Genomic DNA, 25,948 nt, shown 5'->3' on the forward strand with positions numbered 1-25,948 from the left:
CATGGTGAAACCCCGTCTCCACGAAAAATACAAAAATTAGCCAGGTGTGTTGGCGCGCGCCTGTAATCCCAGCTACTCAGGAGGCTGAGGCAGGAGAATCGCTTGAACTCGGGAGGAGGAGGTTGTAGTGAGCCAAGATTACACCACTGCACTCCAGCCTGGGCAACAAAATGAGACTATATCTTGCGGGAGGTCGGTGGGGGAGTTTGCTTGTGTTATAAAAACAAAATTATTCTGGAATTTGGTACTCATATTCTTAAAACTTTAAATACTGAATTCTGTGGAATTTGGTAGAACTTACTTTAAAAATACAGGCCAGGCGCAGTGGCTCAAGCCTGTAATCCCAGCACTTTGGGAGGCCAAGACGGGCGGATCAGGAGGCCGAGACGGGAGGTCAGGAGATCGAGACCATCCTGGCTAACATGGTGAAACCCCGTCTCTACTAAAAAATACAAAAAAACTAGCTGGGCAAGGTGGTGGGCGCCTGTAGTCCCAGCTACTCGGGAGGCTGAGGCAGGAGAATGGCGTAAACCCGGGAGGCGGAGCTTGCAGTGAGCCGAGATCCCACGACTGCGCTCCAGCCTGGGCGACAGAACGAGACTCCGCCTCAAAAAAAAAAAAAAAAAATGAAATCTGTAGGTACAGATATACGTATAAGACATATCTATATAAGGACATACAGCAAACTCTTATCAGTGGTTATCTCTGCAGAGCAGAAAGAAGCTAACAGGAAAGGAACAGGAGAAGGAGGAGGAGGAACAGGAAAGGAACAGGAACAGGAGAAGGAGGGAGATGAGACGGGAAGAAAGGACAAGAGCACTTGCTTCTTAATTTTTTTAGGCAGAGATTTATCCCCCATTATTCTAAAAAAAAAAAAGTTAACATTCCATAAGTTGTGTAGATTTTATTTTTAATATGAAATCAAACATCTACCTGCTTTTTTCTGATATTAAAAAAACCTGGCCGGGCACAGTGGCTCACACCTGTAATCTCAGCACTTTGGGAGGTCGAGGTGGGTGATCACCTGAGGTCGCGAGTTCGAGACCAGCTTGAACAACATGGAGAAAGCCCATCTCTACTAAAAAAAAATTTGCTAGGCATGGTGGCGATGCCCGTAATCCCAGCTACTCGGGAGGCTGAGGCAAGAGAATCGCTTGAACCCAGGAGACAGAGGTTGCGGTGAGCCGAGATCGCACCATTGCACTCCAGCCTGGGCAACAAGAGCAAAACTCTGTCTCAACAAAAACAAAAAACAAACAAACAAAAAACTAAATAAATAGAACTGTATTTAAAGTCCATGCCCATTTTGGAAATCTTCTCATAGTAAAACTCCTTTGTCTTTTCATGACGTTAAAGAAGGTTTAAAAGGGCCTGTCTTATAGCTGTGCAAGCACGCGTGCGCGTCAGGGTCTCACTCTGTTGTTCAGACTGGAGTGCAGTGGCTCGATTATAGCTCACTGCAGCCTCAACCTCCCTGGCTGGCTCAACCGATCCTCCCACCTCAGCCTCCTGAGTAGCTGGGACTACCGGCACGTGCTACTACAGCTGGTTAACTTTTTGTATTTTTGTAGAGACAGGGTCTCACCACATTGCCCAAGCTGGTTTCAAACTCCTGGACTCAAGCAATCCTCCCTCCTCAACCTTCCAAAGTGCTGGGATTACAGGCATGAGCCAATGTGCCCAGCCTGATGTTTATTTTATTATTATAGAAGTATTGATTCAAACACACACAAAAGTAGAAAGAACACTATAGGGAACCCAAGTGTTTCCATTATCCAGCTTCAAACATTATCAATACTCTACAGGCAAACTGTATTCTTGGTCAAAATCCTAACAAGTGTGGACAGACACAGCCAGTTTCTGCAGCTCCTTTCCTGTATTTTCCTCCTTCAAAAAGACGTTCTTTATTTAAAAAAAGAGACATGCAGTCTTGCATAGTGGCTCACACCTGTAATCCCAGCACTTTGGGAGGCTGAGGGGGTAGGACTGCTTGAGCCCAGGATTTCGAACCAGCCTGGGCAACATAGTGAGACCCTGTCTCTACAAAAGATTTAAAATAAATAAATAAATTAGCTGGGCATGATGGTGAGCTCCTGTAGTCCCAGCTACCTGGGAGTCTGAGGTAGGAGGATGGCTTGGGCCCAGGTCCAGGTTGCAGTGAGCAATGATTGCTCCACTGCACAAGAGCCTGGGTTATGTGCTTTTCCATGTGCGTGCTCTGCAAATACATCTAAAAAGAGAATCATTTACAGCAAATAACATTCTGATTCAAACTCAAACACATCTAAAGCTAGCTCCAAAGTACAACCTTAAACTCTCTCCCAATTGCAGGACTTGAAGTAGTCCAAAATGTCATTCCCAGTGGAGGCTGTTCCATCAACTTGTTTTTTAACATGAGAATACTTCATAACCACTGAGAAAATTATCATGAGAGGGGAGAAAATACATAATAAATTACTTTTTTTCATTAGCAACCCCAAAAGGCTACAGCTTCTAACTCTATGGTGTCCAAAATCAACTGTAAAAAATGTCAGCTCACTTCAACTGTTTGTTTGGCATCTACGTAACCAGTGGAACCAGCTTGGCAAATTTCACCCAAAAAAAAAAAAATCAGCAAAAAGACTCCTGTGTGTTCAGAAACCAGAGCGTTAAGGGATGCCAGTGAAGTCCATGCCCTCAGGAGAAACAATACTTGGTCGTTAGTTCTTGTCAAGATAACTGCCAAGACAAAACACCCAATTCTGTGTATTGTTTTCTCCAGATTAAAAAACTAACTTGGCTGGGCATAGTGGCTCACACCTGTAATCCCAGCACTTTCGGAGTCCGAGGCAGGTGGATCACCTAAGGCCAGGAGTTTGAGGCCACCCTGGCCAACATGGTGAAACCACATCTCTACTAAAAGTACAAAAATTAGCCAGGCGTGGTGGCGGGCACCTGTAGTCCCAGCTACTGAGGCAGGAGAATTGCCTGAACCTGGGAGGTGGAGCTTGCAGTGAGCTGAGAATGCACCACTGCACTCCCGCCTGGGTGACAGATAAAGGGAGACTCCATCTCAAAAAAAAAACAATTAACTCATGTTGGACACACGAATTACTTTTTTTTTTTTTTTTTTTTGAGACGGAGTCTCGCTCTGTTACCTAGGCTGGAGTGCAGTGGCATGATCTCAGCTCACTGCAACCTCCGCCTTCCAGGTTCACGCCATTCTCCTGGCTCAGCCTCCCGAGTAGGTGGGACTACAGGCGCCCGCCACTGCGTCTGGCTAATTTTTTGTATTTTTAATAGAGACATGTTAGCCAGTATGGTCTGGATCTCCTGACCCCATGATCTGCCCGCCTCGGCCTCCCAAAGTGCTGGGATTACAGGGGTGGCTCCCGGCCACGGATTCTTTTCTAAGTAGCCATTAAGAAGTTTCCTGGGCACAGTGGTTTGTGTCTATGGTCCCACATACTGTGAGGCTGAGACCAGGAGTATCGCTTGAGCCCAGGAGTTCAAGGCGGCAGTGAGCTACCATTGTGTCATTGCACTCCAGCCTGGGCAACAAAGCAAGACGATCTATCCTTAAAAACAAAACAGTTTCCCCAAAAATAACCTCTGAAGTACTTTAAAGTACAGCAATTAAGGAATGGCAAGCCTGGCATAACACTGCCAATGTAACAAATACTGGACCAGCTCTTATCCATAGAGGTTCAATTCCAAGCCCTCCAAAATGTCAATCTCTGTTCTTCCTTTTCTAGTCTAGTATTTCTTTGGATGATAAAAAAGTACACTGAGTCATCTGTTTCTCAGAAAATTCATACTAAACTGTACAGAAAAAAAAATGATGCTGACCTTTTTTCTGTCACCTTCAATGCAAGAAAAAGGGTAAGAAAAGGGTAATTCCTTTCTTTTGAGACAGTCTCGCACTGTTGCTCAGGCTGGAGTACAGTGGCACACGATCTCGGCTCACTACAACCTTCACCTCTTGGGTTCAAGTGATTATCCTGCCTCAGCCTCCTGAGTAGCTGGGATTACAGCTGCGTACTACCACACACAGCTAATTCTTGTATTTTCAGTAGAGATGGGGTTTCACCATATTGGCCAGGCTGGTCTTGAATTCCTGGCCTCAAGTGATCCACCCGCCTTGGCCCCCCAAAGTGCTGGGATTACAGGCGTGAGTCACCATGCCTGGCCTAGGGTAATTCCTTTCTAACAGTACTGCTATTCACTTTGGATGTTTTAGATTCCCAGTTGTAAAACAGACCTGTTCTAACAGAGCTCAGTCTCCGAAAGCCCCCAGATGCCCGGTATTCTGTGAGTGGGTGCAGGGAATATGGGCTCCCATCTATCCAGCAGGGAGCCCATCCTACCTCTTCTTGACTTACCTCCTTTCAAGCCCTAGTATCAGTTAACAAATAACAAAAGAAGTTGCTCTGGCCTCCTGTTTGACTATTACTAATTGCTTTCTTTCCTCTTTCTTCTCCCTGCAAAGTATCAATACCCCTGGAATTGGGTAGAACTGATCCTTCTCGATGGCACTAGTAGGTAAGAAGCTGAAAAACATAACCGCTGCCAAACAAGTGTTCAGGCTCCCTAAATGAGAGAAATTTACCAAAACTAAGGCTCCTACTGAATAAACCACAAATTTTTATTTGGGGCATGTGTTTTTACCTCTGTTTTTTCATCAGTAAAATGATGATTTGGAACAGCTGTATTGCCGACAAAAAACCTTAAAAATTATACATGAATAGAGCAGGACATTCCTTTTTTACTACTTCAGCCATGTCCTAAAAAATGAAATTAGGTGGTAAAGAAACTTTGCTTTTAAAGGAGAATCACCCCCACCACACATACACATACACTGTCATTCCACTGACTCTGAAATTAACTGTAGAAGAAATTATTTAAGATTCATATTATAGGCTGGGCACAGTGGCTCACGCCTGTAATCCTAGCACTTTGGGAGGCCAAGGTGGGTGTATCACCTGAGGTCAGGAGTTCAAGACCAGCCTGGCCAATATGATGAAACCCCGTCTCTACTAAAAATACAAAAAAATTTAGCCAGGTGTGGTGGCATGCGCCTATAATCTCAGCTAGTTGGGAAGCTGAGGCAGAACTGCCTGAACCCGGGAGGCAGAGGTTGTAGTGAGCCCAGATCACGCCACTGCACTCCAGCCTGGGCAACAGGAGTAAAACTCCATCAAATAAATAAGTAAATAAATAAATATTCATATCATAATCTATTCCTTTTTTAAAACAAGCTACAAAAGTGAAACTCCGTCAATTACATAAATAAATAAATATTCATATTATAATCTACTCCTTTTTAAAAATAAGCTAATCTTCCTGAAAATAGGTATCAACTGTCCAGGGACTTGGCCACTTACCTTCTGACTGTACTTAAACTTATCACTTGCATCTGAGACAATCCACATTCAGGCAGTACCAACCTCACTCGGAAACGAGAGGTTCCAGAGCAAGTTAGAGTTTGGCTACAGAATCCTACTGGGGTGAGGGACACTGTGCTGATGGCTTCTTTCCATCAGAACCAGCAAGAGATCACATTTCCTTCCCCCTTTTCAGCAAGTGAATTAGTTTCTGCTCCTATCATATGGCAAATTCCACTTCTTACTTTTTAAAGGAACAGGACCACATTACTTCTCAGTAACTTAGAGAGGTGGAGAAAATTCAATGAGAAATGTATTTTCCATGGGTTACAAAATACAGCAGGCAGAGGGGCACTGCTTATCTCAAGATGATTTCCACACAGGAATTGGAATTTTTCTTCTTCTTTGTTGTTGTCGTATTCTGAGACAGAGTCTGGCTCTGTTGCCCAGGCTGGAGTGCAGTGCAGTAGCTCAATCTCACTGCAGAGGTGACTGCAACCTCTGCCTCTGGCTCAAGCAATCCTCCCACCTCAGCCTCCTGAGTAGCTGGGACTACAGGTACGCCACCATGCTTGGCTTTTCTTTTTTTTTTTTTTTTTTTGAGAAGGAGTCTTACTGTGTACCCCAGGCTAGAGTGCAGTGGTGCTATCTCAGTTCACGGCAACCTCGGTCTCCTAGGTTCAAGCAATTCTCCTACCTCAGCCTCCCAAATAGCTGGGATTACAGGTGCATGTCACTACACCTGGCTGATCTTTGTATTTTTAGTAGACACGGGGTCTCACCATGTTGGCGAAGCTGGTCTCGAACTCCTGACCTCAAATGATCTGCCCACCTCAGCCTCCTAAAATGTTGGGATTACAGGCGTCGAGCCACCACATCCGGACCATTTCACAATTTTAAAAATAATTTTTTGGGGGTGGGGGGCAAGGGAAGGGAGAGCATTAGGACAAATAGCTAATGCGTCCAGGTCTTAAAACCTAAATGACACGTTGATAGGTGCAGCAAACCACCATGGCACACATATACCTATGTAACAAACCTGCACTTTCTGCACATGTGTCCTAGAACTTAAAGTAAAATTTAAAAAATAAATAATTTTTGCCGGGCGCGGTGGCTCAAGCCTGTAATCCCAGCACTTTGGGAGGCCGAGACGGGCGGATCACGAGGTCAGGAGATCGAGACTATCCTGGCTAACACGGTGAAACCCCATCTCTACTAAAAAATACAAAAAACTAGCCGGGCGAAGTGGCAGGCGCCTGTGGTCCCAGCTACTTGGGAGGCTGAGGCAGGAGAATGGCGTGAACCCGGGAGGCGGAGCTTGCAGTGAGCTGAGATCCAGCCACTGCACTCCAGCCTGGGCGACAGAGCCAGACTCAGTCTCAAAAAAATAAAAAATAAAAAATAAAAAATAATAATAATTTTTGCTTTCCCATTAAAGCAGATTTCACAATTGCTATACTTCACAGTTATTTGGTAAGACTGGAGTTTATGCTTCAAAAATATGGCCCAACAAGTACCAAGAGCATTCTTCTGTTCATCTTATCAGGATTTACTGAACACTTACTGTGCCATGCATGCCATGTGCACTAGATGCAGCAAAAAAAAAAAAAAAAAGGTAAGTTTCCTGTCTTGTACCTAACTGTAAGTAGAAAATTATTTTTTAATATTTTCAGGCTCATAATGTGACTTTGGAGGTTTTTGTTTGTATTAGTTAACAGTGTAAAAAGCACCAGAGTAAAATCAAAAAGATCACTACTAGGAAACTCTTTTCCAAGTTCCTTCTCTTTGAACTAAAGTTTTCTTATGTGTTCATAACAAGGATGACACTTTAGTTAATAATATTCATACTGGTTCATTAATTGTGACAAATATACCATACTAATATGTTACTTACAGTGGAAACTGGGCATGGGGTACATAGGAACTGTTATGGGTCCAGTTGTGACCCATCTACCCATCCAAATCATATATGGGAAGTCCTAACCCCTAGTACCTCAGAATGTAACCTCATTTGGAGTTAAGGGTCTTTACTGAGGTTTGTGATGCTTATAAAAAGGGGAAATTTGGAACCTGATATGCAGAGACACAGGGAAGCCGAGGAAAGGGGCCTGGAACAGATCATTCTGTAACGGCTCTCTAGCAGAACCAATCCTGCCGACACCTTGATTCTGAATTTCTAGCCTCCAGAGCTGTGAGACAATAAAACTGCTGTTGTTGAAGCCTCCCATTTGTGGTACTTTATTATAACAGCCCTAGCAAATATAAGCTCTGTATATCTTCACAATTTTCAATACATCTTCAACTATTCTCAAATAGATACTTAAAAAAAAAAAAAAAAAAGATAAGGGTAATGTTACTCATATTTCACAGTTAAGACCAAAAAAGATAGATAACTAGCAAATCTCTGCATAATCTCAACACACAGTAAGGTACTGAGACTAGAATCCACATTCCATTCTGAGCTATCTGTATGTTCGTAATACAATGTTACTTCAAGAGGGCACTAAGGTGGGTGTCGGGTGAGGAAATACACTAAAGCAAATTACCAACCTAAAATGCCTAGTCCTAAATGGACAAGTCACTTCGTAATACTGGGCCAGGTTTGGCAGTAAGTAGAGGCTTTGGCAGCAAAAACGAACTGGATTCAATCTTGGCTCTGCTACCCATTCTTGGACAAAATACTTAACTCTCTCCATCTTCCAAATGTGACCTACACCTTACAGGACTGCCCTGAAAATTAAGGAAGTACATACAAAGTGCCTGACACACAAGTTAGTAAACACCTTAAGCTATGTTTAGCCACAAAACCAGAGTGGTTGGAAGGAGATAGTTACGAACTTCCCCGGAAGTAAACAGATTTCATAACTTATTCTATTTTCTTGCTATTTATTAAAACCTGCCTACAAGAAGGAGAATGGCATGAACCCAGGAGGTGGAACCTGCAGTGAGCTGAGATTGCGCCTCTGCACTCCAGCCTGGGCCACAGAGTGAGACTCCACCTCAAATACAAAAACAAAAACAACAAACAAACAAACAAAAAAACAACCTGCCTGCAAATAATAAATGAGCAAGTATCTTCCTACACAGCAATAAAGCATTTTTGTATCTTTACTGGGCTAAATAAGCACGTGTCACACTGAAGAGATGTGCTAGAAGGAAAGGTCATATTATCAAGAAAGACATTAAGTCAAAAGGTCACATTCACCTTTGGAAGACAAATCTCTTCGATGCTGGATGTTAGCAGGGAAAATCAACAGTAAGCTAAAAGTTCATTTAGAACTTTTTCATCACAGTATCTCCAGTGTAGGCAACTTGAGATACTCCTCTGAGAATTCAGTCAATGGGTGTCTATTAAGCTCAGGATCATCTATGCAATTAATCACTGGGGAAACAGAATGAATAGTACAGCTGGTGGCTTAAAAAAGTCTTCAATTCACCCCAGAGGCTCCTCTCCTATGTCTCTCAGGGACGGTAACAGTAATTTTAGTCCCCATTTTAAATGAGTATTTTACCATTGGGGAATATTTTCTTCTCAATTCTTAAGAGAAATTCTCAGCTTTCCTTACTTAATAAAGACACTATATTGGCCAGGCGCGGTGGCTCAAGCCTGTAATCCCAGCACTTTGGGAGGCCGAGACGGGCGGATCACGAGGTCAGGAGATCGAGACCATCCTGGCTGACACAGTGAAACCCCGTCTCTACTAAAAAATACAAAAAAACTAGCCAGGCGAGGTGGCGGGCGCCTGTAGTCCCAGCTACTCGGGAGGCTGAGGCAGGAGAATGGCGTGAACCCGGGAGGCGGAGCTTGCAGTGAGCCAAGATCACGCCACTGCACTCCAGCCTGGGCGGCAGAGCGAGACTCTGTCTCAAAAAAAATAAATAAATAAAAAATAAAGACACTATAATCTGTATTAAATAATGACTTGTGGTTTCCTTCCAACTCTCATTACGATAAATCTTTTCTAAGCTAAATTAAGCAGCCAATCATGACACTTAACTATTTTTAAAAATGGAATTACTGGCCAGGTACAGTAGCTCACCCCCTGTAATTCTAGCACTTTGAGAGTCCAAGGCCGGTAGATCACTTGAGCCCAGGAGTTTGAGACCAGCCTGGGAAACACAGTGAGACCTCATCTCTACAAGAAGTACAAAAATTAACTGGGCACGGTGGCTTGTGCCTATGGTCTCAGCTACTCAGGAGGCTGAAGCAGGAGGATCTTTTGAGCCTGGGAGGTCAAGGTTGCAGTGAGCCATGATCTAGCCACTGCCCTCCAGTCTTGGCAACAGAGCCTCCAAAAAATAAATAAAACAGACCGGGCACGGTGGCTCACGCCTGTAATCCCAACACTCTGGGAGGCCAAGGCGGATAGATCACGAGGTCAGGAGATAGAGAACATCCTGGCTAACACAGTGAAACCCCATCTCTACTAAAAATACAAAAAAAAAAAAAAAAAAATTAGCCAGGCGTGCTGGCAGGCACCTGTGGTCCCAGCTACTCCAGAGGTTGAGGCAGGAGAATGGCGTGAACCTGGGAGGTGGAGCTTGCAGTGAGTCAAGATCACGCCACTGCACTCCAGCCTGGGAGACAGAGCAAGACTCCATCTCAAAAAAATAAAATAAAATAAAATAATAAAATAAAATAAAGTAAAATAAAATAAAATAAAATAAAATAAAAGTATTACTATAAAGCCTTGGGCTAAACACTAATAAATACTGTAATCACCTACAGAACTTTAAAAAAATGTCCATCCATCAAAATTCTAACTGAAGAAACTGAGAATGGGATTCAGAGCCAGTGGGCCATGGACGTTCTTTGCAGATCACCCCTGTACTGATATACAGACATTCACTGTTTACAAAGAGTTCCACATAAAGCCTGTATAGAACTGTAGTAGGAGAAATAAGCTGTTTGACAGTTTTTACAGACAATGGTCTTTTTAAGATCAAATCATCTTCCCAAAGATGATCACAAGGAGGTTTAGAGGAGGAAAAAAACGTGTGTATTAGATTTATTTTGTTTTATATTACTATATCACTGTTTCGTATTATGTTTGGAATGTGGCAGGCCATTATTCAATAACTTAATCATACTAGTTTATCTGTTCCTTCAGAAGTATGAACTCTTAGAACTGTACTATCCAATATACATGTAAACTGAACACGTGAAATGTGGCTGATCTGAACTGGGACGAACTGCAAGTATAAAATAAACATGGGATTTCTAAGGCTTGGTATAAACAGAAAGTAAAATAACTCACTATTCTTTATATCAGCTATATGTTGAAATGAGAATGTATTGGATATATTGAATTATATAAAACATATCGTTCAAAATTATTTCATCTGTTTTTTTTTTAATGTGACTATTAAAAAATATTAAAAGACATGTGGCTCACATTCTTCTTTTGGGCAGCACTGTCCTTGAGAACAACAATGATTGTATCTTTTCAAATTGAGAACCCAATCTAGTACCGTCCAGTCACTTTTAGATTTGTCATTTATTTTTGCCATTTCTAGTCTCTACCCGCTAAGCCTTTCCTGTTGCAGTAACTATCTGGTATCTCTCCACATGAGTTTGGGGGAGCAGGCGGAGATGTCTTAAATACAAACACAACTCTACGTAAAAGACCAAAAACGATTTAAAGATCTACTACCATTTTGGATCATACTAATCATCTAAGTCTACAAAAGAAATCAAGGAGAACCCAACCTGTTGCTTCCACTTAAAATTATTTAAAATACTCCTCAAAGCTATCTAAAAATAGAGACGCCGATGCCACCTCAAGTAGATCCACACACTCAACCAGAACTTAGTCCAGATACATGTGATCAGTGAAGCTCCCCTCTCTAGGATTTCCTTCCGGAACAGCATATGAACTAACTGCCTACAGAAATGGCTCTTTTTTTTTTTTTTGGAGACAGTGTCTCGCTCTGTTGCCCAGGCTGGAGTGCAGTGGTGTGATCTCAGCTTAGTGTAAGCTCCGCCTCCCGGGTTCACGCCATTCTCCTACCTCAGCCTCCCAAGCAGCTGAGACTACAGGCGCCCGCCACCACACTCAACTAATTTTTTTGTATTTTTAGTAGAGACGGGGTTTCAAAGTGTTAGTCAGGATGGTCTCAATCTCCTGACCTCATGATCCACCCACCTCGGCCTCCCAAAGTGCTGGGATTACAGGCGTGAGCCACCGCGCCCGGCCAGAAATGGCTCTCATTTCTTCCCAGAACACGTTGTATTTGGTTTTTTAAAACAAACATGACTGAATTTATCAGATTTATATATGAAAGTTCTAGACAGACATACTCTAAGGATTCTAAATTCTTTGGCCCCTGCCTACTTCTCTAGCATCATCTCAAACCACTCTCTCCCTCATTCAGTCTATCACAGCCAAAACAGTCTGTTTTCTGTTCCTTCAACAAGCCAGATGTTAAACTAAAGACCTTTAGACTCACGGCTCCTTCCACATGAACATTCTTCCTCGGCCTCACTGTATGGCTGATCCCTTTCTCATCCTTCAGATCTCAGCTAATCGCCTACTTGAAAGGAAGAGTCTTCCTTTAACATACATCTATGAAACCTCCCTAAGTTATCTTATAGTCCTATTCCTTTCCCAACACTTAGAAAAATCTGAAATAATCTTGTCTGCATCCCCCAACTAAAATGTTAAGCGCCCCAAGAGCAGGGATCCTGTCTTACTCACTACTGGTATCCCTATTACAAAAAAAGCACAAAAACAAGCACTCAAGCATCTACTTTATGAGTGAATTAAAAAATCAAAAGCAAGCCAGGCATCATGGCTCACTCCTGTAATCCCAGTACTTTGGGAGGCCAAGGCAGGTAGATCACCTGAGGTCAGGAGTTCGAGATCATCCTGGCCAACATGGTGAAACCTTGTCTTTACCAAAAATACAAAAAGTAGTCTGGCATGGTGGTGCCTGCCTGTAGTCCCCAGCTACTTGAGAGGCTGAGGCAGGAGAATTGCTTGAACGTGGGAGGTGGAGGCTGCAATGAGCCGAGATCACGCCACTGCACTCCAGCCTGGGCAATAGAGGAAGACTCCATCTCCAAAAAAAGCAAAAACAAAAACAAAGACAGGCCGGGTGCTGCTATTTGATCATTTCTGTAATCCCAGCACTTTGGGAGGCCGAGGCGGGCAGATCACTTGAGGTTAGGAGTTTGAGACCAGCCTAGCCAACATGGTGAAACCCCATCTCTAATAAAAATACAAAATTAGCTGGGTGTGGTGGTGAGCACCTGTAACTGCAGCTACTCGGGAGGCTGAGGCAGGAGAATCACTTGAACCCAGGAGGCGAAGGTTGCAGTGAGCCAAGATCACGTCATTTCACTGCAGCCTGGGCAACAAGAGTGAGACTCCTTCTCAAAAACAAAACAAAACCAAAAACAAATCCAGAAGCATAGTGTTTAAGTGGGAATAGTTAACAGTTACTAAAGAATTTTTTTTTTTTACTGAAGTTTCAGTCCACTGAGTGGCCAGCAAACTGTATGGAAACAACCACACCAGGAACATCATTATGAAATTTCAGAATACTTTTGGACAAAGAGGTCTAAAAGTTTGAGAGGTTACATGCAAGTAATATGCAAAGGCAACTGACATCTCACCAACAGTGGAAGCCAAAGACCATATAGCAGTATTTTCAAATTCTGAAGGAAAACTGTTTCCAGACTAGAATTCTATACCTGGTCAAACCAGCGATCAGCATGAGGGCAGAGAATAAAATGCATTTTGAAATATGTAATGTCTAAAAAATTTACCTTTTCAGTACTCGTTCCTCAGGAAGCTAACTGAAATACCTTCTTCTCTAAAACAAGGGACTGAATCAAGAAAGAGAAAGAAATGGGAAAAGATAATAGGATGTAGGTAAAATCACCATAATGGCCCAGGCACGACAGCCTAGAGCACACAGCCAGAATGAAGCAGATCAGACGGTATCTCCAAGATAAAATGTATTTCTTTAATTTTTATTTATTTTTATATATATATATATATATATATATTTTTTTTTTTTTTTTTTGGAGACAGTCTCGCTTAGTCGCCCAGGCTGGAGTGCAATGGCCGATCTCGGCTCACTGCAAGCTCCGCCTCCCGGGTTCACGCCATTCTCCTGCCTCAGCCTCCCGAGTAGCTGGGACTACAGGCGCCCGCCGCCTTGCCCGGCTAATTTTTTGCATTTTTAGTAGAGACGGGGTTTCACCGTGTTAGCCAGGATGGTCTCGATCTCCTGACCTCGTGATCCGCCCGCCTCGGCCTCCCAAAGCGCTGGGATTACAGGCGTGAGCCACCGCGCCCGGCCTATTTATTTATATTTTTGAGATGGAGTCTTGCTCTGTCATCCAGACTGGAGTGCAGTGACATGATCTCGGCTCATTGCAGCCTCTGCCTCCTGGGTTCAAGTGATTCTCCTGCCTATGCCTCCCGAGTAGCTGGGAGGCACACGCCACCACATCCAGTTAATTTTTGTATTTTTAGTAGAGATGGGGTTTTACCATGTTGGCCAGCTGGCCTCGAACTCCTGGCCTCAAGTGATCTGTCCTCCTTGGCCTCCCGAAGTGCTTGGCTTACAGGTGTGAGCTACTGCGCTTAGCCCAAGATAGAATTTATAATATAGCCAAAATGCTTAAATGTATTGTGGAAGATTTACACTTCTGGTTAGAGTTTAGGGAGAAATTACTGATAAAGACATAGAAACTAAGCAAAATAGAGAAAAAGATAATTAAAAACAGAAAACAAATAGTTGTGCAAAAAAGGAAAAGTAAACACAACATGTAAAATGACTGGGCTGTGAATAAGCTTTATGTAATCATAATATTGTAAACCATGATATTGCCATGACTAAAACTACATTATAAACAGAGTGACTTTTTTTTTTTTTTGAGACAGAGTCTCGCTCTGTCGCCCAGGCTGGAGTGCAGTGGCACAATCTCCGCTCACTGCAAGCTCCACCTCCTGGGTTCATGCCATTCTCCTGCCTCAGCCTCCCGAGTAGCTGGGACCACAGGTGCCCGCCATCACGCCCGGGTAATTTTTTCTATTTTAGTAGAGACGGGGTTTCACCGTGTTAGCCAGGATGGTCTCAATCTCCTGACCCTGTGATCCGCCTGCCACAGCCTCCCAAAGTGCTGAGATTACAGGCGTGAGCCACCGCGCCCGGCCCCAGAGTGAAAATTAATGTTGGCATATGAGGTGGTCAGGTAAGCCTACCAAAAACTACCACTATATAAGTGAAGTTAATAAATAATAACAAACACTATAAAGCAAAAGAGGCTTATTATTTACAGAGATATACCAAAAGGAACTGGAGAGTTGAAAATGACTGCTTCTAAGGGGCTGGGAAGGGGAATGTGGAAGAACTGCTGTTTTTCATAAAAAGCCCTAGAGAGCTGATGGTCTGATATATCTACTGTAGTGTTTTTGCACATGTAAAAAGCTTTTGTTTGTTTTTGTTTTTCTGAGACAAGGTCTTGCTCTGTTGCCCAGGCTGGAGGGTAGTGGCAAGATCTCGGCTCACTGCAACCTCTACCTTCTGTGTTGAAGTGATTCTCCTGCCTCAGCCTCCCAAGTAGCTGGGATTACAGGTGTCCGCCACCACACCTGGCTAATTTTTGTATTTTTAGTAGAGACGGGGTTTCACTATGTTGGCCAGGCTGGTCTCGAACTCCCGACCTCAAGTGATCACCTGCCTTGGCTTCCCAAAGTGCTGGGATTACAGGCGTGAGCCACCACGCCTGGCCCCCGATTTTAATTAAACACGTAACATAAGCATGAAAAGGGACTGCTTCCCAAAATATTAACAATGATTATAGATGTCAAGTTTATAGACAACCTTTTTCAAACAAATACTGTTTCACAAGAATCCAGAACTTCCATTAAGGAATCCTCTGGATAATCAATTCTTTTTTCTTTTTTTTTTTGAGACAGGGTCTTACTGTCACCCAGGCTGGAATGCAGGGGCATGAACATGGTTCACTGCAGTCTCCAACTACTGAGCTCAAGCTATCCTCCTGCCTCAGCCTCCCAAGCAGCTGGGACCACAGGTGTGCACCACCATGCCTGGTTAATTTTTTTATTTTTTGTAGAGATAGGACTTCACCATGTTGCACAGGCTGGTCTTGAAATAATCAATTTTTAACATATTATGGGTTTTACAAATTAGTGAAGTTATTAGTTTCTTTTACCACCATGCTTTTACCTTATTTGAACAACGATTCGACTTGCACTGGATTCCAGACACTACTCCAAAAGAACACCCGCAGCGCTACCGGCTTCTTCAATTTACAAGTCAGGATACACTTCTGAAATGAGAGAAAATAAGTAGTGATAAAATGGCCACCCAAATGCAGATTCTGTTACTGATGCTTGAAATCTATAAACACAAACCCTACTTTAGCCCTCATCTTTACTCCAAAAGGACCCAAGCTTTTCTCTCAAAGTACGAGATAGTCTGCCTCTGTCTGACATGTTTTCATCCATCTAACCTCCTATAGTATGGAAAGCAAAAACCTTCCTTCCTGTAACCTGATACTTTCACTGGCAATATTTCAGGTGCTAAAGTTTTCATTACGCAAGACTAATTCACAAGCTCCATAAAACTCAACCTGGTGAACCGGACAAGAATCAGATGTTTAAAATAAGACAGAAATGAACAGAGGTATACCAAAATGAATTTAACAAACGCATTTCAAGGTAAAATCACTCCCCATACCCACCCATAAAAGCACAAAAATTCCCTTCTGCTCCAGTTGTTCATTCCCAGATCTATGAACATAGTCATACATCAAAGCTCTGTACAGTGTTTTCCAAAACAAATAGGAAAATCGAGTTCCAAGACCAGGAAGCTCATGTAAGTAATCAGATGTCCTCACTCCTGGCTTATCAAAGCTTTGTTGTTGTTCATATTACTATAACAAAAGGCCGGGGCAGTGGCTCACGCCTGTAATCCCAGCACTTTGGGAGGCCAAGGCAGGCTGATCATGAGGTCAGGAGATCGGGACCATCCTGGCTAACACAGTGAAACCTCGTCTCTACTAAAAACACAAAAACAAAATTAGCCGGGCACAGTGGCAGGCGCCTGTAGTCCCAGCTACTCAGGAGGCTGAGGTGGGAAAGTGGCGTGAACCCAGGAGGTGGAGGCTTGCAGTGAGCTGAGACTGCATCACTGCACTCCAGCCTGGGGGACAGAGTGAGACTCCGCCTCAAAAAAAAAAATATATATATATATATATAGTACTAACAGGATACGACTGTCTTAGCTAGATGAGGCTTAGTATTCAGATCCTTTACCAAATAACAATGTCAATATGTATTTACTTAGTTGATACAAGTACAAATACAGCACTTTCAAAAACTCATTCAAAATACTTTTGCATGTCTTCTTGCCATTTATTCTTCTAATTCAGCCTAAGTTACATCAGTCAAAACTTCTTTCCCCCGATTCCTCACTCCAGAGGCACAAGGGGCTCACATCAGTCAGCTCTGCCTAGCTAGTGAGGGAAAACCCATGTCTGCCACAGGACTGCAAACTGCTCTTACGCTGTAACATGCTGAATTTAAAAAACAACCTATTCCAGGCCAGGCGCGGTGGCTCACGCCTGTAATCCCGGTACTTTGGGGGGCCAGGGCAGGTGGATCACGAGGTCAGGAGTTCGAGACCAGCCTGGACAACATAGTGAAACCATGCCTCTACTAAAAATACAAAAATTAGCCGGGCATGCTGCCACACGACTGTAATCCCAGCAACTTGGGAGGCTGAGGCAGGAGAATCCCTTGAACTCGGGAAGTAGAGGTTGCAGTGAGCCGAGATCATGCCATTGCATTCCAGCCTGGGTGACAGAACAAGACCCTGTCTCAAAACAACAAAAAAACACAATCGTTTCCAATACATCCATCTTTCCCTCTAATTCTAACCAGATGGCAAAAGTACACACACAAATATCCCACTTTATTACCCCATCATATTTCCTTTCTATTAATTAACCTCTTCTTGGATATCAGCAAGAATTTTAATCATTTCAACAAGTCTTCAATTCCCCATTGTTGCAATGAGTGGAGAAGCAAATCTGAGGCTCTGGCCTTTAGTTACTCTGTGACAGCAAAGAGACACCTGAAACCCTGAGTCACCCCTGACACCACAGTTGCCCTCCTCCCACTGAGCCTGTCCTGAATGTCATCTGGCCAGCCACAGGCATACTTGTCAGCTTCTATCTCCTGAACCTCCTTTGGCCAAACAGCAGTGTATTAGCAAGGAGACTCCACAATAGACCCTCTTCCCTTCTACACATTACTAATTGTCCACTTATTCAACAAATAATTTATTAAGTACTGACTACATGCCAGGCACTATTCTAGACACTGGAGGTTGAATGATTTAAAAGTCCCTTCATGCCTGGAACTGACATTCTAGAAAGCAGATGGGGGCACATGGAGGAGTAAGAGTTACACAATTTTATATCAAGTATTGATATAAAATTTTATATCTAATGAGACAGCTCAGCAGAGACTGGAAGAGAGAGTATACTGGGCTTTATCTGAGGAAACAGCAAATGCAAAGACCCTAGGGAGGAAACATGCTTGGCTGTCTGAGGAAGAGACAAAAATAAGAATGTCTGCAAAGTTCGCCGGGCGCATCACCTGAGGTCGGGAGTTCAAGATAAGCCTGACCAATGTGGAGAAACCCCGTCTTTACTATAATACAAAATTAGCCAGGCATGGTGGCTGGTGCCTGCAATCCCAGCTACTCAGGAGGCTAAGGCAGGAGAATCACTTGAACCTGGGAGACAGAGGTTGCAGTGAGCCAAGATCATACCACTGCACTCCAGCCTGGCCAACAATAGCGAAACTCCAACTCAAAGAAAAAAAAAAAAAAGGGAAAAAAGAATGTCTGCAATGCAAAAAGTTACCAACGATCTGTTGGTAGATCAGGTCAGAAACATGGCTGAATGGACAGGGCCTTGCAATCATCGTAAGGACTTTGGTTTTCCTCTGGGTAATGAGGGCAGCCACTGGAGTGTTTAGAGCATAAAATAGAAGCATAATTATGTTTCAAAATACCACAAACTGCAATGATACATGCTGGCTGCTGAGTGGAGAACAGATTTTAATGGGCCACGAATAGAAGAAATTAGTAGACAATGCCCAAAATAATCCAGGCAGGCGGATGTGGCAGCTCACACCTATAATCCCAAAATTATGGGAGGCTGAGGCAGGAGAATTGCTTGAGCCCAGGAGATAGAGGCTGCAGTGAGCCACGTTCACACTACTGCACTCCAGGCTAGGTGACAGAGCAAGACTTTGTCTCAAAAAAGAATAAAATAATAATAATAACCCAGATAAAGGACAACAGTGCCTTAGACCACAACGTCACTCAGAATGCTCCCATGTTCCACACATTATTAGACCTTAAATAACGATATGGTTTCCAAATCCAAACAAAAGGTAAACACTAACATTCTAGGACCATACCATTTTTATCTCCTATGGCAAACAAGATTGATTTTTTTTTTCCTTATCTCACCTCATGTACCCCTGGTAATTTTTTTTTTTGAGAGACGGAGTCTCACTCCCTTGCCCAGGCTGGAGTGCAATGGTGCGATCTCAGTTCACTGCAACCTTCATCTCCCAGGATCAAGTAATTCTCCTTCCTCAGCCTCCCTAGTAGCTGGGATTACAGGCGTGCACAACCACACCCAGCTTTTTTTTTTGTTTTTTTGTATTTTTAGTAGAGACAGCGTTTCACCACGTTAGCCAGGCTGGTCTCAAGCTCCTGACCTCAAATGATCTGCCCGCCTCAGCCTCCCAAAGTGCTGGGATTACAGGCATGAGCCACTGCACCCGGCCTGGCAATCTTTTTTTTAATTAAATAGAGACAAGTTCTCACTATGTTGCCCAGGCTGGTTTTGAACACCTGACCTCAAATGATCCACCAGCCTCAGACTCCCAAAGTGCTGGGATTACAGTGTGAGCCACAGCACCTGGCCCCTGGCAATCTTTTATTGAGAACTACAGAACATAAGGAAACACCTTGCCCACTCTTGTGAACCTGAGGTCAAAGCTAGTCCTTTAAACCACCAGGCATAACAAGTTTATGTAATACTTGAGGACTAATGTGTTCTTGTTTCAAAAGCATGATGATAGTAATTAAAAAGTGAAAAAAAGAAGACAGTGTCTTCTATTCAAGTTAACCCAAAGAATCCAATGAATAACAAAATGTAATCTCAGCCATTCCCTGCTGGAAAAAAAAATACTAAGAATAAGATAATGACAGCTGAGCAAATAAGCCCTTAGGTTTTACCACAGAAAACTGCAATGTCTGCTCCAGGTAGTTTTCATGGTATCAGTGGAAATCAAGATTGATCCAAGACTGATAAAATTACTACAGATGGGTTTGGAAAGAAAACAGATCACTTCCAAATGAGTCATGTATTCAGAGCCTTCTGTAATAGGGGATAGCAATTATGGCACACAGACCAAATCTAGCCCAATGTCTGGTTTTGTACCATCCATGAGCTAAGAATGGTTTCTGTTTTAAAATTTTTTTTTAATCAAAAGAATACTTCAGGCCGAGCGCGCTGGCTCATGCCTGTAATCCCAGCACTTTGGGAGGCCAAGGAGGGCAGATCACAAGGTCAGGAGATGGAGACCATCCTGGCTAACACGGTGAAACCCTGCCTCTACTAAAAATACAAAAAATTAGCCGGGCGTGGTGGTGGGCGCCTGTAGTCCCAGCTACTCGGGAGGCTGAGGCAGGAGAATGGTGTGAACCCGGGAGGTGGAGCTTGCAGTGAGCCAAGATCACGCCACTGCACTCCAGCCTGGGTGACAGAGCAAGACTCCATCTCAAAAAAAAAAAAAAAAAACAAAAAAAACAAAACAAAACAAAAAAAAAAACTTCATTACAAGTAAAAATTTTGCAATATTCCAACTTCTTTTTTTCCCCCATATCAGCTGCTGGGCTAGAGAAATTCCAATTTACACACCCATAAACAATTTTACAGGAACAGTCACATTCATTTACATATGGCTACCTGCACACTAAGACAGGAGATCTGAGTAGCTGCAACAGGGACTGCCTTCAGTGGTCTCACTGCTTTGCTGCTACAAATTGCAGTGACACAGTTATAACTCAACAGCATAGGCAGTATCACATTTTATTATTTTTAATTACCAGTGCATATCCATATCAAAACAAGAAAAGCAGACGTTGGCCGGGCGCGGTGGCTCAAGCCTGTAATCCCAGCACTTTGGGAGGCCGAGACGGGCGGATCACAAGGTCAGGAGATCGAGACCATCCTGGCTAACACGGCGAAACCCCGTCTCTACTAAAAACACAAAAAATTAGCCGGGCGAGGTGGCGGCGCCTGTGGTCCCAGCTACTCGGGAGGCTGAGGCAGGAGAATGGCGGGAACCCGGGAGGCGGAGCTTGCAGTGAGCTGAGATCTGGCCACTGCACTCCAGCCTGGGCGACAGAGCGAGACTCCGTCTCAAAAAAAAAAAAAAAAAAAAAAAAAAGAAAAGCAGACGTTGATTTTACCCTTTTAAAGCACAGTGTGAAGTGTGGATCATTTTGTTATTGAATTTGATGGCAAATCATTGTGTTTATTATGAAATGACACCACAGATATGCCAAAAATACAACATACATTGATATTAAAAAACTAAGCACTCATCACAATATTCCCAACTTACAGGAAAGCAAATGACGGTAAAAAATATGTGTAGAGAGGCCGGGCGCGGTGGCTCAAGCCTGTAATCCCAGCACTTTGGGAGGCCGAGACGGGTGGATCACGAGGTCAGGAGATCGAGACCATCTGGCTAACACGGTGAAACCCCGTCTCTACTAAAAAATACAAAAAACTAGCCGGGCGAGGTGGCGGGTGCCTGTAGTCCCAGCTACTTGGGAGGCTGAGGCAGGAGAATGGTCTAAACCCGGGAGGCGGAGCTTGCAGTGAGCTGAGATCCGGCCACTGCACCCCAGCCTGGGCGACAGAGCAAGATTCTGTCTCAAAAAAAAAAAAAAAAAAATATGTGTAGAGAAGAAAAGGACTTAGTTGGAAAAATTGACAAACGTTGTGAAAATGTAAGGTTATTTATCAGCAGTTTCTCTGCAGATATTTTTTTTCTTGAGACATGGTCTCCATCACCTAGGCTGGAGTGTAGTGCTGAGAAAAAGAAGGTGAATGTCCTGACTTGCCCTACCACACGGCAGTTTGATAAATCAGAAGCAGTAAAATTTTATCTTTCTCGAAAAGCTCAGGGCTGAGTATGAAATTTTTCAACAAGAACCATCCTTAACCAATATTATTGTTGTGGATACCAAACAGCTTTGGAAGTTAGCTTTTGTTGCAGACTTAATGAATTCAATTTAAAATTACACGGACCTGGCACAGTAGCCCACATCTGTAATCCCAACACTTTGGGAGGCCAAGGTGGGAGGACAGCTTGAGGTCAGAAGTTGGAGACCTGCCTAGTGAACACAGCAAGATCCAACTCCACAAAAAAAAAAAAAAAAAATTTAGCTTCACTCAATGACGTACACCTGTGGTCCCAGCTATTCAGGAGGCTGGGACAGGCTTGCTTGAGCCTAGGAGTTTGAAGTTGCAGTGAGCTATGATCTCACCACTGTACTCCAGACTAGGTGACAGAGGGAGACTCTGTCTCAAAGAAATAAAATACAATTAGAAGTCAAAATAGCACTTCTATGGGAAACACATACTGTGATAAAATAATACTAATGACAAGAAATGTTTCGATTTTAAGAAATGTCAAATTACTTTATTCACTTCTCATACTGTCAAAAGTTGAACAAGAAGTGGTATCTCCATCCCCACACAAATTTGAAGCAGATTTTCTGAGCTCAAACTACAGTTCCAGCATATTTCCAGTCTCAATGTATGTGTAAAGTAAATCTCCATATTTCAAAATCTGTCTAACTGTGCAGCTAAGGAGCTTCCATCTAATCTTCAATTGGAAGTGATTTATCTGCAATGTTGTGGTATGCTAAAAGACAAATATCAAGAATCTAACATATTTCTGCGCCTTTCAAAAGATAAATCTGCTCAATTAAAATCACATGTTCACAGATTAATATAAGTATTTGGCAGTATCCATCTGCGTGAAGACATTTTCAAAGATGACACATATAAAATTTCATGACAAATCAGCATTAACAAAAATGTTTGCCCTCAATTTTGAAAGGCAATGCTAACTTGGAGCCCCAATTAAGTGAAATTGTATTCCTCAAAAGCAGAATTCCATTCTTATAGACCTGTTATTACAAAAATTATACTCATTATTTACATTTACAGATACATATATGCGTATCTATAGATATAGTCTCACTCTGTTACCCAGGCTGGCGTGCAGTGGCGTGGTCTTGGCTCAGTGCAACATCTGTCCTCCAGGTTCAAGAGATTCATGTGCCTCAGCCTCCCGAGTAGTTGGGATTACAGGCGTGCGCCACCACGTCTGGCTGATTTTTTTGTATTTTTAGTAGAGACGGGGTTTCGTCATGTTGGCCAAGCTGGTCTTGAACTGACCTCAGGTGATCTGCCTGCCTTAGCCTCCCAAACTGCTGGGATTGCAGGTGTGAGGCACTGTGCCCAGCCTGATTATTGTATTTTGAAATAAAGACTTTGTGCAAATTTGTTTTCTCTCTTGTCATGTAAGTACCCACATAGTAGTCTCAACTTTGCCTCTTGGCCAGCAAAGCCTAAAGTACCTGACCCTTTGGAGAGAAAGACTGTCAACCCATTTTCTTCATCATTTGTCTAACAAATGCATTTAGTACAGATGGCCAATAAGAATAAACCCTGGCCAGGCATGGTGGCTCATGCCTATACTTTGGGAGGCCAAGGCAAGTGGATCATTTGAGGTCAGAAGTTCCAGGTCAGCCTGACCAACATGCTGAAACCCTGTCTCTACCAAAGCACACAATTAGCGTGGCATGGTGGCACATGCCTATAATTCCAGTTACTTGGGAGGCTGAGTCAGGAGAATTGCTTCAATCCGGGAAGCGGAGGTTGCGTGAGCCAAGATCGTGCCACTGCACTCCAGCCTGGGCAACAAGAGCAAAACTCCATCTCAAAAATAATAATAATAATAAACCCTAATGAATAGCAATTCTCAAAACTGCAAGGCTCCCAAATGGCAGGAACTGATATTTTTTAATATTTATGCCCAGCAACTCAGAGTAAAGCAAGTAAAAGTCAGTAATTAGTCATCCCAAAGCAATTTCCAAAGCAGCTGATCAATAAATAATAAGAGCACATCTGGCTCTGAAGCCTATGTTTGATTCCCAACTCCACCAACTGCTAGTTGTGAGACCCTGGATAAGTTATTTAAATTAAATCTCACTATCTGTGGTCCCTTATCTATAAAACTGTTTCCACTTCACAGTGTTGTTGAACAGTGAATAAATTAATATATGTAAAATGTTCTCAAAAAAGTGCTTGGCACAAAGGAGTACTCAATATTGTTAATTGGGCCAGTATCAAAATGACTGTGAAAATACATGGCTTCAACGAGCTGGTTTGGGTAGTCACGTGGTCATTAAACAACTACATTGTCATGAGAATTCAGAATTTAGCTTTATGGCAAACTCAGAATGTAAGACACTAATTCGATCTTCAAAACCTGTAAAAAGAGCAGTATGCTCTGTCAACAACAAACCCAAGCCTATGCCTAATTCCAGGTTGAATGAGTCTGCTCCTTAAATAACCCTATCATTCTGTGCCTCAAGTTCTCAACGTACAACACAGAGAAGAATCAAACATGCCAACTGATGCACCTGAACGTTTCTATCTAGACCAGTGGTTTTTAAACTCATGTTCTCAGGCTGTGCAGAGAGGTTGGGGCAAAGTAACTTTCCCATCTGAGTTATCCCAGCCCAGTAGATCAGACTGATTTGTCAAGAACTCATAATGACTACTTTCCCAGAACTTATCTTTTTATCACATTACAAAACTTTTATGAGCTAACAGCATTTCCTTACCACTTTAGCCTCTATTTCCTTGACAACCAGTGGTCATGCACTTTATAAGTAAACTACTCCTTGAGGGCAGGTATCAGATCAAATTCCTTTTTATATCTCCAGTGCCATAACATACAACTGACCATTTTAACCATTTTTATATGTACAGTTCAGTGACATTAAGAACATTCAGGCCAGGTGCAGTGGCTCATGCCTGTAATCTCAGCACTTTGGAAGGCCAAGGTGGGCAGATTACTTGAGCTTAGAAGTTCAAGACCAGCCTGACCAACATGGTGAAACCCCGTCTCTACTGAAAATACAAAAGTTAACTGGGCAAGGTGGTGCGTGCCTGTAGTCTCAGCTACTCAGGAGGCTGAGGCACAAGAATCACTTGAGTCCAGGAGGCGGAGGTTGCAGTGAGCCAAGATTGCGCCAATAGCTGGGATTACAGGCGCACGCCACCATGCCCAGCTAATTTTCTGTATTTTTAGTACAGATGGGGTTTCGCCATATTGGCCAGGCTGGTCTCAAACTCCTGTCCTCTAGTGATTCGCCCACGTCAGCCTCCCAAAGTGCTGGGATTACAGGCGTGAGCCACTGTGCCCAGCCTCTAAGGTATATTTTTTTAATGTGTCTTATAAAGTCAGTCTTAGAAAACATTCCTAAACTCACTATTACGTGGCTAAATTGTACTCTACTAGAGAATACAGAGGATGCTAAATCTCTGATTATAAGAATATACCGCCTGTAATCCCAGCACTGTGGGAGGTCAAGGCAGGCGGATCACAAGGTCAGGAGATCCAGACCATCCTGGCCAACATGGTGAAACCCGGTCTCTACTAAAAATACAAAAGTTAGCTGGGTGTGGTGGCAGGCGCCCATAGTCCCAGCTACTTGGGAGGCTGAGGCAGGAGAATCGCTTGAATCCGGGAGGCGGAGGTTGCAGAGAGCCAAGATCACGCCACTGCACTCCAGCCTGGGCAACAAAGCAAGTCTCTGTCCCAAAAAAAAAAAACAAAAAAAATCAATATACCTAATTCACTAAGGGCCTATTTGGAAGGAAATTTCAGTCAATAAAAAATAACTAATTTTAGAGTTGGAAATGTAGATGATATACTCAGAGTCTACCTTCTGTAACTGCTGAATTTTGTAAACATTTTCATCCAAACTTGATTAATAACCCATTTAGGCCGGGCGCGGTGGCTCAAGCCTGTAATCCCAGCACTTTGGGAGGCCGAGACGGGTGGATCACGAGGTCAGGAAATCGACACCATCCTGGCTAACACGGTGAAACCCCGTTTCTACTAAAATACAAAAAAAATTAGCCAGGCGAGGTGGTGGGTGCCTGTACTCCCAGCTACTTGGGAGGCTGAGGCAGGAGAATGGCGTGAACCCGGGAGGCGGGGCTTGCAGTGAGCTGAGATCTGGCCACTGCACTCTAGCCTGGGCAACAGAGCCAGACTCCATCTCAAAAAAACAAAAAAATAAAAAAATAACCCATTTAACCCAAGGCACTAAACCAGGATAACCAACTTCTCTAGATTGCTTTTATCTATAAACAAGAGACCAAATCTGATGCCAGAATAACTTGTCACAAATATGAT

At 43.2% G+C, this 25,948-nt stretch overlaps 1 protein-coding gene across 9 annotated transcripts in view; it reads right to left on the reverse strand.

Moving 5' to 3' along the window:
* Positions 1-25,948, reverse strand: part of THRAP3 (thyroid hormone receptor associated protein 3) — a 106,576-nt gene that overhangs the window by 33,012 nt on the left and 47,616 nt on the right. For all 9 annotated transcript variants that reach the window (XM_074011950.1, XM_045374478.2, XM_045374480.2 and 6 more), the window contains exon 2: positions 15,570-15,672. The gene's annotated coding sequence lies outside the window, so the exon portion shown is untranslated. The remainder of the gene's footprint in view (positions 1-15,569; positions 15,673-25,948) is intronic.

Source organism: Macaca fascicularis, chromosome 1 (genome assembly GCF_037993035.2).
Source record: "Macaca fascicularis isolate 582-1 chromosome 1, T2T-MFA8v1.1".
Taxonomy (NCBI): Eukaryota; Metazoa; Chordata; class Mammalia; order Primates; family Cercopithecidae; genus Macaca; species Macaca fascicularis.